Source organism: Nymphaea colorata, chromosome 13 (genome assembly GCF_008831285.2).
Source record: "Nymphaea colorata isolate Beijing-Zhang1983 chromosome 13, ASM883128v2, whole genome shotgun sequence".
Lineage (NCBI taxonomy): Eukaryota > Viridiplantae > Streptophyta > Magnoliopsida > Nymphaeales > Nymphaeaceae > Nymphaea > Nymphaea colorata.
In genome coordinates this window covers 15,265,419-15,279,095 of record NC_045150.1, presented here as the reverse complement: position 1 = coordinate 15,279,095, position 13,677 = coordinate 15,265,419, and positions in this window count along the sequence as shown.

Below are 13,677 nucleotides of genomic sequence, written 5' to 3'. Positions count from 1 at the left end.
AAACCAGTCAGGCATGCCATGGAAACCTCCGTGGATGCACCAAAAACTCTCGATACCACCCAATATGGCTGATAGAAGGCAAAAAATAAGAAAAAAATGGAGGCAAGGGAGCTCAAGAGCTTTTGAACTACCCTTTCAAAAAAAGAGGAAGAAGATTCTGTAGAAAATAAATAAACGAGGAATGACAAAATACTACACTATGATATCAATGTCATTCCATGCTACCATCCGCCCATTGGTCTGTAGTGTCCCATTCGTTGGCACCATGGTTGAAGTGAAATGCTACGAAGTGCAACCAAGGACATCTGCAGCTCATCAGTGTGATTCTAGCACAAAGAAGACGTGCAGATATGTGCATACATGCCAATGAAACGAAAAGAGAAATAGGGAACACAAACATCAACCCAAGAACAAAACAAAGAGCAAAAAGAAAAAAACAACTAAACAAGGAACACAAAGAATGAAGAGAGAGAGAGAGAGAGAGAAGTGTCACTCTTACCATTGTTATCCTTCTCTTTCATCTGTCGCCCAATTTTTCTCCCTCTAATGTAACTTCTGTTGGGTGGTGTTAGGGAAGAAGTGTCTTGATGAAGAAACGAGAGAGAAACAACCTATAATCTCTACTAACGTATATAAAACCACCAATAGAAAGAAAAACTTTTTTACATCCAAAGGGGAATCCAAAGGGGAATGGGTGGGAAGCTTCTTTAGTGGTTTTTTTTTTCAATATGATAAAGCTTTTATATCATTTTTAAATTTTTTTAATATATGTTTGATTTCTTACTACTTTTCAAATTTTATTTTTTTAATCAAAATACATTTTTAACCATTACAATTTACAAACGATTTCAATTAGGTGTGCTTCGAATTTAGTACAAAAAATTTAAATATTTATATTATGTGCATATATGTATAATTACATTTAAAATTAATAAAAATAATGAAATCAGACTCAGCCAAATGTCAACCCAGGCACGAGCCCAAGTGCTGCCGGGTTTGTTGTAATGCCCATTTGGCCCAAGCGCATTTTCAAGGCCTAGGCTCGACATGCAGAAAGCTCGATGAGCCCTTGGCCTCGTATCCAGTTTTACTTCTTATTCCAATTTGATTTACTAATTCTCTAATCATTTAACTTTTTGATTTGATTTAAAAAACCATTTTGACAACATTGGTTTAATTAGAACTCGAAACAAGCAAGCCTAATTGAGTCGAGTTCTTATAACTCAAACTTGACTCGTTTAACGTTTCAACTCGAGCTCAATTTGTTTAGCAACAAGTCATGTTTTTTTTAGTGAATTTGACTCGGACTCCTTCTCACGGTGGCTAAGCTACTACAAAGAACATTCTTTGATGCATTCATTGATTGCATAAGATAGTTTAACTAGATAGTTGTAATTGTATAAAATAGTTTAATAAAATTTGGGTTTAATTCTCGATATAGAAATTTGAAGTTACTTTCAAATACTTTCCCTGATCAAGTCTCTTTTTCTATATACTTATCTATAGCAACTAGTTTATCAATTGAATAAAATTTTTATGAGGTTTCATGTTTGTACAAACATGATATGTCTGATTAATTATTAAACTAGTTTCTTCAATAAATAAATTATTCATATGACTTTCAATCTTTTTCCATGTTAACTGTGATGGCAGAATGCAAAGTTCATCGACGGGGTATCCCAGCTTACACGGAAGACTTGGTAATGTGGACATTCTAAATGTGCAAACCCCCCCCACCCCAATGTCCCTAGCTATAGATACAAAGAAAGCCAAACCTGCCCAGTTGAGTCATTAGCTCTCGACCCCTCCTCCCCAAAAGCCTGATCGGTAGAATGTCCTCTTCATCCTGTGCAGTGAGAGCTTTTGCTTGTAGTGAGACTGACCTTCCTGAAAGAGAGAACCAACCCTCCCTCTGTTTGGCAAACTAGCGGCTTTGATTGACTTAGACTTTGACCGGCACTCTAACGAGACACTTCATGAAAAAACTTAAAACTTCTAAAATAAATCAGAGAAGGGCTGGACTAGAAAGGTCAACAAGCAATAGCCAAACATGAAAATCATATTGAACTATGATTTTTATATTTTTAAATAACAATAAGTTTTGGTTTAGTAGAAAATCTTTTTTATGATGATCACTTATTAGTAATTATCAAATTAAGTGACCCATATTAGTTCACATTTACAAAATGCATTGTTTAAGGAAATTTTCTCAATTCATTGAGTTAATTAAAATAATTTGTTTTCTATATGTATAAAGAGTGTTCAATGATGTCAAACCTTCATTCGCTCCACACCATCATCATTTAATGACTCAAATATTCAATCAATCTGTTTTTCCTATTAGTTAAAGGTTTTTGTTTTTAAATTGGTGAATTATGTGTTATATATCAAATAAACAATATGTTTAGACAAGTTGTATGGTACTTGATCGATTAAATAAGTAATTGATAAATAGATAAACAAAACCTTTTTTAAGAGTTCTGCTATTTTTTCATATTAAGTATATTTATTTGATATTAATTTTCATATTTTTGAAAATGCCAATTTTGTTAAATTTTCTTAATTGAAGTTTTTTTTATTATTATAATAAATAAATATATTATTTAAGATATCTTGCTTAGTTGATGTCTTAATTATAATATTTGGAGATTATATATAAACATTCAATTAAACACAATATTAATTAATTAATTGATTAAAATTATTTTGTCTAATGTAGTTGTAGATATTTTAAGTCAAATGGTGTATATGGCAACTATATGGTCATTTTTATTCATAACTCCATGAAAGTAATTAGCAACTAGTCGGGCTTCTCTTTATAAAAATTTATATTTTCATCATATTATGATGGAGTTGACTGACCTTGTACTCAAAACATCTTTCCAATGTGGTAGGTTGCAACTTCAAAATATAAGGGCATAGATATCAGCTTTAATGCTGCAATAAATTGAGAACTCGCTCGTGTAAACCCACTTCTACAGCTGCACAACAAGTCGAGCCAACTTGAACTCGCTCGAGTAAACCCACCTCTAACTTGACTCTTTTTTTATACGAGCTCGAGCTAAAATATAAGCTGCAGTTTATTAAAGAGCCGAGTTCGAGTCGCTCCACTCGACTCAACTCTATTATTTGTTTTCTTTGTTAACATTTACAAACTTTTCATTAGTTTTTCGTTTTTCTTTTTCTCCAACGCCATCATTACTTTTTTTTTTTTGCTATCATCATTAAGTTTTTTCATGCATTTTCATTTTTGTCTCTCTTCACCCACGCTTCCTTCATCCTCAACCACCCTATCATTACTCTTTTCACTTATCAATGTCATTCATTTTTCCATCTCTTTTTCTCTCTCTCCACCCACGCTCCCTTCATCCTCAGCCATAACTTTTCCTTATCATTTTTCCTCTCATCTCTCCTCACCCTTTCTCCTTCATCCTGGACGGATGCTTCCTCTATCCTCCGGTGATGGCAAATGATAACATCTATCGCCCATGGTGACACTGGTGATTCAATGACCGACGGCGGCAGGTGAAACCAAAGGTAAGTCTTCCGCACCCTTTTTGTTCATTCTTCTTCTCATCTGTTTCTTTCTTCATCATTAGCGAGGCTTCTACGCTCTCAAAAACCCTCTTGCTTCAGTGAGGGTTCTAATTTTGCTCCTGCTTGAGTGTCCTTGGTTCTCTGCTCAGAACTGTCTCTTGAGCTGCTCAGAACCAAGAAGCGTTGCTTGCACAAACTTGGGTTCTTTGCTTGAGCTGAGTGAGGGCTCTGAGTACCTCGCTCTAGGGCTTTGTTGCTCCATCGCTCACTTGCTTCATTGAGGGCTCTGAGCACAAAATCCACAATTTGATTTTTTTTTTTGTTTAACGTTCTTTGTCATTGTTATTCTTCTATTTTTCTACAGAGGTCTCCAAAGCTCTCACACCTACAGGACTATCTCCACCAAAAAATGTAGCATGGAAGAAAGACATCATGCCTATGTTGAACCTAAACAAGTTAAACTAGCTCGACTCGTGTTGAGCTCGAGTTCCTTCATTGTCAACTGAATCTGAGTTAGGGCTAACTTTTGAAGCTCGACTTGAGCTCTAGCTGAACAAAATAATAGTTACGCTGAGTTGGTTGAGCTCGGGCTCGACTCAGCTCATGGCAGCCTTAACCAGCTCTCACAGTTCGGATTGAGATATCAGGTTACAAGTTCAGAGTCAGATACCAGCTCACTTCAGTTTTGGGTATCAGCTCATGCTTCGGATTGGGATATCAGGTTACCATTTGGATTCAAATATCAGCTCATGGTTTGGATTTGGATATCAAGTTACAATTTGGATTTCAGATATACTTGTTAAGATATTTATTATTCGATTGGATATTTATTTAAAAACAAAATCGAAATCTGGTCGAATGTTATTATTAAATCCAAATCCGATCCGATTTCTTGATCGGATGTTAAATTTCTTTCCATATCCGATTTTTTTAAAAGCAATTTGAATGGATATCCAATCGGTTGACATCCCTATGTGAAACTTGATCACCCAACAAAAAAAAACATGAGAACGAGGAGTAGATGACAACTCGTACCTACTTAGTGGCAGATTCTGAAAAAAGAAAAGGGAAAGATTATGTATACACACACACATACACACACACACAATGACTAGTAATCTAAAGTTACTCAGCCTTTTAACCAGGGTCGTCTATCTAAAGCGGATGAATTGTTGAAAGAAAAACAAGGAAAAAAAATCTATAAATTACTATTAGATAACCAAAATACCTATTACTTTTTTGCCTTTATTTTTCTCCTAACCGTACATCATGTTAAATTGGATGGAGTTGTTACAAAGAATGGATTATGAGATCCATTCCACATGCATAGCCTGTGTTGATTAGATCCTTGGTTTTTGTTGGGATCCCATTTTTGTCTTGAAGATACTATTTTGCTTTTGAATAAAATGGTGGGGACCTCTCCTCCAGCAACCTCTTTTTTAGATTAGAGTTACCATTCATTTTCTTATATATATATATATATATATATATATATATATATATATATATATATATATATATATATATATATATATGTGTGTGTCTATATATATTGAAATTGGATTGTTACCTTTGTAGGTGACTAATTATTTTGTGTTCTTAAAAACCATCGAAAAATATGGATTCCATAATTCAAAACCATGGCCAAGTAGCTTATACTTGAAAATGCATTTTTTTAATGGTTTTTAACGACATAAAATAAAAATAACCATCCATGATTGGACGGACAAATCCTCCGGCCTCTTACAACACAATCTCAACCGCTCGATGGATGGTGTGATTGGACGAAACTGCAGATGGATGGAAAATATCAGCTCCCTATATACATATATTCTATCACTCTATTTTGCCTCTTAATGTCTTCTGACTTAATTTCAAGCATTATGAATTTCTATTAACCCAGTCGGACTAGATCAAAAACAAAATCTTAAAGTTAATGGGATTCAAAAGTAATCATACAAGTTGGAAGGATGAATTATATTTCACAAGATTTTAAAACATAACGGCCTTAGTCTCTGATGGGGTCATAAAATTCAATATAAACATTGAACGTTGAATTTTCATATTTTTGATCACTTTTATATATTTTATGTCTATTATTTGGTTAGTGTGAAAAGTAACTTAAAACTAAATTATGAGTGATGCATTGAAATGTGAAGGCTTAATAGGAGTATCCAGAAAAAGAGGGAATTTCGTTGGGAATATTTGGAGAATATATCTCTAAAGATAATTTCTAATTGCCCTTATATCTCATCTCCAACTATATATGACTCGTCTCTCAAGCAACCTTCCACCTAATGCTAAACAAAAACACTCAACCGTCCATGTGGCCTCAACAATACACGTCCCCATATGAAAAAGGTGAGATGCTTTTTAAAACCTGTCTTGCCACGTGTTATTCACCAACTTGTTGACTGATATCGGCTTCTTCTTCTTCATCATCTTTATTAATCACTAGTGATCGACTAACTTACAAGCTTAATTCTTTGATTTTTAACGCTTATCTGGTCTTCGCAGAGGCGTCAGCGGTTTCTGAAAAAAAAAAAAAACATAGAATAAACTAGTAGGCAACTCAGCTCATGCTGGATTGACTTCTGAACATATGTTCATCTCAGCTATTGATTTATTCGGGTGATCCAGAGTTGCTGGAAGTCCTCCCCCCTTCTCTCAGAGTTCAAGCCTGCTTTGGATATGGGTAGACAAGTGGTATAACCATTAACTAAAACATGACACTACTTTCAATTGCAGTCTAGAGGAATATCATCCACATGAATCAAATTGATGACTAATTTCTTACCAGTCCACCAGCCTAACCAGCTGCATTATGCCCCTCGGAACATAGCTATTGACGTGTTCAAAGGAACAGACTTCTGATCTTGGATACAAAAAAAATTGCTTAAAAATAGTTCCATGTATATGATTGACTCATATTCTATGCATGTTTAGTCTGATCTTGGATACATAAAAAATTGCTTAAAAATAGTTCCATGTATATGATTGACTCATATTCTATGCATGTTTTTGCTTGAAGTGCATATTGATGCAACTGATTCTTGAGGAGAAGCCGATTGTGTTGAATTGTTGTTGGCATCTTCGATCAGTGGTAAGAAATTTTTCTATAAATTAAGCAAGAAAGTAACATTTTTGGACAATGTTATCATGCATGATTAATGGCTAAATCTTACGACGTGATTATTATAGAAGGATACTTTATGAGGCATGATGATATTGATATTTTCAAGCTTGACAAATTGGACAGTCCTTCAGGCAATGACACCATTCTGCTATAGCAACAAAACGCCAACAAAAGCGATCGAGTTCCCTGCTCTACAAAAATATGGAAACAACTGTACCAACTTGTGACCAAAATTACTCATCAATTTCTCTTGCAAAAAGCTTAACCAATTAATTCTCTTGAATTCGAATCAGGTATCCAACGAAACCGCTTCAAAAAACCAAACGCGAAAAAAAAATTAACATGCAATTAAGAAATCATATTGCATTATGGATTTGGGTTCAAGTGAACATTATTCAATCGGATTTAGATTTGGATTAGAATTTAAGTAAACATTTGATTGACTTTCTATTTAGATCTATTTTATATTAAATAAATATCGTATATCCAGTGTACATACATTTTGAAAGTTGTTTTTTAACATATAGTAATATGGTTCGGATTCAGTTTGAAAGTCAGATTCCAGTTCAGATGTGAATTTTAAACATCGGATCATATTTTTTTTTACTCAAGTTCAAATCTAAATTTAAATTCATGTAAGTGAATATTCAAGAATCGGATATAGTGAAAAGTATATTCAATTTGAATCCTATCAGTTAACATCCCTAAATAAAACCCAATCAATTTCTCAATTTCCTTAATATGATTTGAAATTTGAATTATGATTTCAAATATAAATCAGACGCATGGGATCCGTGAGCGCGAAGCAAATGCCAGCAGTAACATGGTGTTTGCCGTCAACATCTGCATCACAAGACACCAACCCGACCAACTTGCAAAAGTTGTGGAATCCAGCAGAAAAATCACAATTTTTTTCTTGAATGATTGATCATTCTGATTCCAGCAGATATATTGGTCCATGTGCTCACGGAATCGACATGTGGGCCCCATAAATCTTTGATTTATCGTATTAATTCCGAAGTCGTCGATCGCTACCGTCATCATAAGGACGTCACACTTAATTTGTAAACATGATGACGCAATTTCAGCACCAAAAACAGCACCGTTCAAGCGTTGAGTTTTCATCACATAAATCAAGCAATTGCGACTTATGTAGCTAAAACTGGCTCACAAAGCTTTACCTTGGATAAAGGCAGCGGTAGAATCACAGATTTAAAATTTTTAACCCAAATGGTTCTATTAGATTTTGGGTGAATATGATGAGTATTTCATAATACCATAAAAAAGTGAGCCTAAATTTTCATTCAACACTTATTTTTTTTTTTTAAGATACAAAGCTTGCTTTTGATGTCTCTAAGTGCCACCCACGTCTGCTTCAACTTGCATGTCAATGACATCTTAGCTTCCATGCCCCCCTTTTTTTAACAGGACAAGGGGTAAGGACAGTATTTTTTTTTAAGTTTTAAACTTCAAGGGATACTAACATGTAAAAAATAAGTAAATAAATAATAAAGCTTTAGGGTGCAAATAAAGTAAATTTTGTAGGTTGGCATGAGCAATTGTCTAGAAGTGCCATAAGGTGGTTCCGCCAGTGAACAAAGGGAAATTTATGAGCTTCAAAAGGCAGTTGGTCATAAGCTTCTACACAAGTATATGTAGATATATGTACAAGTATATGTATCTACAGTGACAATTAAGTTGTCTTTGGGATATATGGCGGCGATGTCAGCAATGAAGCCATCTGACTGCCCTTAGTGCTGAAACCAAACAAAATATTGGACGAGTTGGTTGAAGGAAATCAGGAAAGTGACTGCCGGCGGCCATATTCATTGTTGTCATTATCATGGCGTTGGCCACACGGTAATCAAGCCAGACAACACCTATAAGAAATTAGACACATTGATTCAGTCAATATTCGTGGAACACATGAGTCATTTTAAAAGCAATATGTTTTTCTTTTAAAGTACGTAATATGATTATAGATCTTATTTTTGCATCTTATAAAAATCAAACATTAGATATGATCATGGATGCTATATTTCCTAACTGTACTTGAAAACAAGTGGTATAGGAACATCTGTTCCGAGACCACAAAGTTACACAACACCACGTAGTTCATCACCAAGCCCACATTGAACTGGGAAAGAATTTACAAAAGAAAAAAGTGTTTTAATTTTTCAATTATGTTAAATTAGTTTGAAAATCTTTTATGTGGGAAAAAAGAAAGGCCGGCAGTGGCAGTTGATGACTTGACATTGGTGTGATCTGAGACTCAATTTCTGGAAACGGACATTTTTAGCTGCCCACTTTTGACTTATGTCATACTTTTTGGCATTAGAAATTTGAAAAGAAATCTATCTTAAATGATAGTTCAGTTTTAGCTGCCCACTTTTAATTTCTTTTAGTTTCCAGTAAAACAAGACATCCAGCCTTAACTAAGCTGAGAATTTAGTGTTTTTAGTTTGAGCCTTCCGCTGTGATTTTTGGAGTACTAGCTAGAAAAGTGGGTGTGCTCCATTTGAACCACTATTTCGTGTGCTCTGTTTGAACCACTATTTCTAACTGTTGATCTTGTTCACCTAGAAGGCTTGACAGAAAACTCATGTAGTTGGGCTTAGTATCTCTGAAAAGAGTTAAGGGTCTTGTGTGTGTTTTCAATCTTAGTTTTGCAACAAAACTCTTGTTTTATGTGTAGTTGTAACTCTTAATTTGTAAATAAAAGGTATTCTTGAGATAGGCCAATTTGGAGATGACACCGTGTGTTTTTGATACTATTTTTATAAGGTTTTGCTAGGATAGGTGGATTTAGGGATCATTGCATGTGGACATTTGAATTTTATGGGGTGAGTAAGTAATGATATAAGGTGTCCTTCATTGGTTTCTGAATATCTTTTTTGCAGTTATGTAGTAGAGTCTCAGTCACTTGGGAAAGAGTGTGCAGTCTTTTGTTATATGGAGTATACATTGATGCTTCTTTGTGTACTTTGTCATTGTATCTGTTACCATTTTTTCATCCTTTTTATTGGACCCTTGAAGTTTATATTCGGGTGGCTTTATCCAGTTTTAGTAGTTCTTGGATCCTATATCAAGAAAATTATGTTGTAGAACTTTACTTCCAAATTTTTTAGCAGATTTGGCATGGTATGTAGTTGTAGGAGCTGGTGCATTGGGTGCTTCCACTTCCAAAACTGATCAAAAGCTGGTTGTTGTTGGATTGTTGCCTGAGAGTGTGAAGAACACTTGTAAGCTAGTTTTCCATCGAGAATTACACATTGGTAGATGCTAAATGAGCACAAATAGTTTTGTCCTTGTGACGTGTTCACCTGTTCTTCCCTGAGGCCACCGTCATACTTTTGACATGCTAGTCGGGTTATAAATTATATTCCCGTAAAATCTTCATTTATGTCTTTACTGGATCAGAATTAAGACCTTCAAGTTGAAGTAGGTTAAAAGTTCCATGCCAGCATTTCATTGATGCAATCAAGTGAGGTCTGTAACCGAGTTTCCTTGTTTCATCTCATGGATATGTGGCTGAAGATATCTTGATGCAGCCATGCTTATGAAGATTGAAACGTTGTTTATGTATAGGTGATATAGGAGATGAGTCAAAATGGACCCATTCTATATTCTGGCTAAGGAGCACTTTAAGTTTAAAATGAAGGGGCACTCATATGTAAGAAACCAAAAGTCAATGATTTGAGATTTCATTAGTATAGATTACTCCATGATTTGGGTATGTTAGATATATTTGTCTTTTTCTTTCTATCACCACCTCTGGTGGTTTATTCATTTTTCCATATATTAGAGATACTTTAAATTATGCAAAATGTTCTTCATTAGTAACCTAACATTCTTCCATTTTCGTGAAGAGATCACTTCATTCATGGCATTCAATAGGCTAGCGCCAGTACTGCCATTTTTAGTGCTAAACGTGGCACCACTGAAGGATCCTTTTATGGCGCTTTTCCTACATCAAAAACAATTTGCAATATTTTATCAACATAGAAAGTCGTCCAATTAGTGGCACATTGTGTGGCACTAATACTGCGATAGAGAACACATCAGTGGTGCAAAAATCACGCTAGAGATGCCCCCATTTTCTTCTCTTTGTCTCTCATCGTCATTTGCTTTTGGAAACGGGGAATATGGTGCAGTTTTGCCCTCCCTATAAAATGGATGCACTCTTTTGTGAGATTCTTTTTCGGTGGTAGTTTGAGTTTGCATGTTCTTGTTCATTCATGGTGTTTTTAGGTTTTTGGAATATAGAAACTTCATCATTTGCTAGTTTGTTTTATTTGTCTCTAGTGTCGTTGTTTCCAAAACAATGATTATGAATGTTTAAATTTTATTCGTCTTTGTCACTTAATGTTTAAATTTTATTCGTCTTTGTCAATTCTATTTAGATTTGATGGTGTTTGATGAATTCTCTTCACAATTTTTTAAATAGTAATGCATTTTTGATTTTGGGTTTTTGTTCCCTTCTATTGCTTTTTCTTTTGAATTTTTTTCAGCATTGTTTCATGGCCTTTTTAAAAATCTGATTATACTCTTCAACCAATGTGCCCCAAATTTGCTTAGTTGGCCTCCATATCACACATAACAGCCTCGTTTGCACATCCACTTAATTCTAAAGTCATACCCATATCCCCATAAGTTTAGAGATTCATGTTTGTGTCAAAACCTTTTGGTCCACCAGATATGGTGAGGTAACCACAAAACATCCTCTCAGCAAGTAGGACCTTCAACTTTGAAGTTCACTTTATTCTCAATCAGAATTTTGAAAACATAAAATATGTTTCCAGTAAGCTAATGAATCATCAATTTACCTTATAATTCTTCAAAATAGCAAATATTTGGTGCATAGTAACACACACACTTATGGATTGGATCATCAACATCAAATATTCAAGGGAAAGATGGATTAAGTGTGTATCTATGTGTAGAGAGAGAAAAAAAAAACAATTCTCAAAAAGTGAATAGATCAGATAAAATTTGTGGTTCTTGTACATATTTGGCTGTGCCAATTCCAATTCCAGCCTCATCTTCATGTCATGTTCAGTCCTCTCAAACAAGATCCACATGTACCAGATCTCTTGACTAGACCTTCATATATGTACAAATAAAAGAATGATTTCTTTATGTTTGCATAACTTTAATCAAAAGTTTATATGTATTTCCTCTGAAAATGCAGAATATTATTTTATAAGTTGATCAAAAAGTTGATCTATTAATTTGCTCTCTCCACACATATTCTTTTACAGTGACCAGTGAATCCAATGAACTTTCTTATAATATAGAGATTAAGCTGAATCCAGCTCATCCAAAATGGGTCAAATTAAGCTGACTTACATGCATATTCACTGAATCGTCGCTCTTCTTTATTGATAATAGAGCAATATTAAATCGCTCACCATATTGCTTCAGTATTGGCTCCAATATATATTAGTATTGATTCAGCTAAATTTAGAAAGAAAAACAGAAACATCTGCATTAATTATAGAAGCCATGAAATTCAGGAGCCAGCGAAGACTAAATGGGTTGTTGGACTCCCATTCCTAAAACTTGGATTAATCTAATTGAGACGTTAAGTTCAGTTTTTACTATGTCATATAACTGAGTTATGAGTTGCCACTTAGAAAATAATTAAATTAGCAGCCTTGGACTTGCTTGAGAGATGGTTGAGGTCTTTCAAAGTAATGGCAGTGATCTTCATTAATGAAGGATTAACTGCTCGCTTTGTTCTCGTAGAAGCCCACATGCCTTAGACTCAAATTTAGCTGATCTAAGTTATTGATGGATATTCTTCATCATGAAATTAAACAAAGAAACAAATAAGGTGAATCAATCAAATGGTGTAATTATGTTACATAAATATTATTTAATTGAGAATGTTCCACGTGTCATTGACTATCTCATATAAGAGAAATTCACATCGGCATGTTTTAAGTACCATAATGATATACATGGTGATCACCAAAATGTTGCCTACTTTGTATGGTACTTTTTTTGTTTGTTTTGGATGTAGTGCAAGCATTGATTTGCATCCAATCTAGTGCCTTTTATCCCTATTTATGTCCAATTCCTACTCTTTCAATTTGAATTTCTTTTTGGTCTTTGTGACATGCAATTCTTGCTCTTTCAACTAGAATTTAATTGTTTTATTCCCTAGAGCAACATTCTCCTAATTATATGAAGCAAATATATTAGCAACTGGAGAAACTTTGCCACTATCTCGTATAAGGCTGGCCTTGGAACTTTTATATTGATTCCATTCTCAAGAACAAATCCTTTGTGCATTGTGACTTTGATCAAGTGCTTCTTTTGTACACTAGCGATAGTGGTTTGGCACTGCACCCTTACTGGTTAGGCTTCAATGCTACTTCCTGCTTTAAGCATTGATGCTCAAGGCTGTTTGTTATAGTTCAAGCTGTGGCAGTGGTAGCAAGCCAACTAGCCAAGTTCTTGGTCAGTAGCCAATCGATCTATTGACATAGACCATATTCCTAGTTGACTTTGTGATCTTATCATATTGATATAGCAGTTCATTATGCATGTATCTTTGTTTCCTTTTAATCCTTGTATCCACCTCGCCACATGAGAAGATGTTGATGTTCTCACACCTCTCATTCTTAAGTTTCTAAGAGAGGCTGGTTCTAGGTGGCATGTGGTTTGTTCTTGTCATGAACATCTCCTGCCAACTTGGTGCAAATACTATTTTGCTTAGGCATGGTCCAAGCACATCTGTAAATAGTGAAGCCAACTAAGAAATATTTCATTGCCTTCTTCTCTGAAACTAAGAATATATCAAATTGAAAATGCCTTTGTATTAGACATTGAGGATATAAGTCTCCATGTTCTGTTCAAAGTTAGAATGACACAGACAGCACTTTTTGATATTCATTCATTAGGCATGCCCTTGCTGGTCTAGTTGATTGTTTTGACATGTGACTTTGCTTTTTATTTAAAATCAGTAAAAGTGATAAAAGACTGACAGAACTATCTGT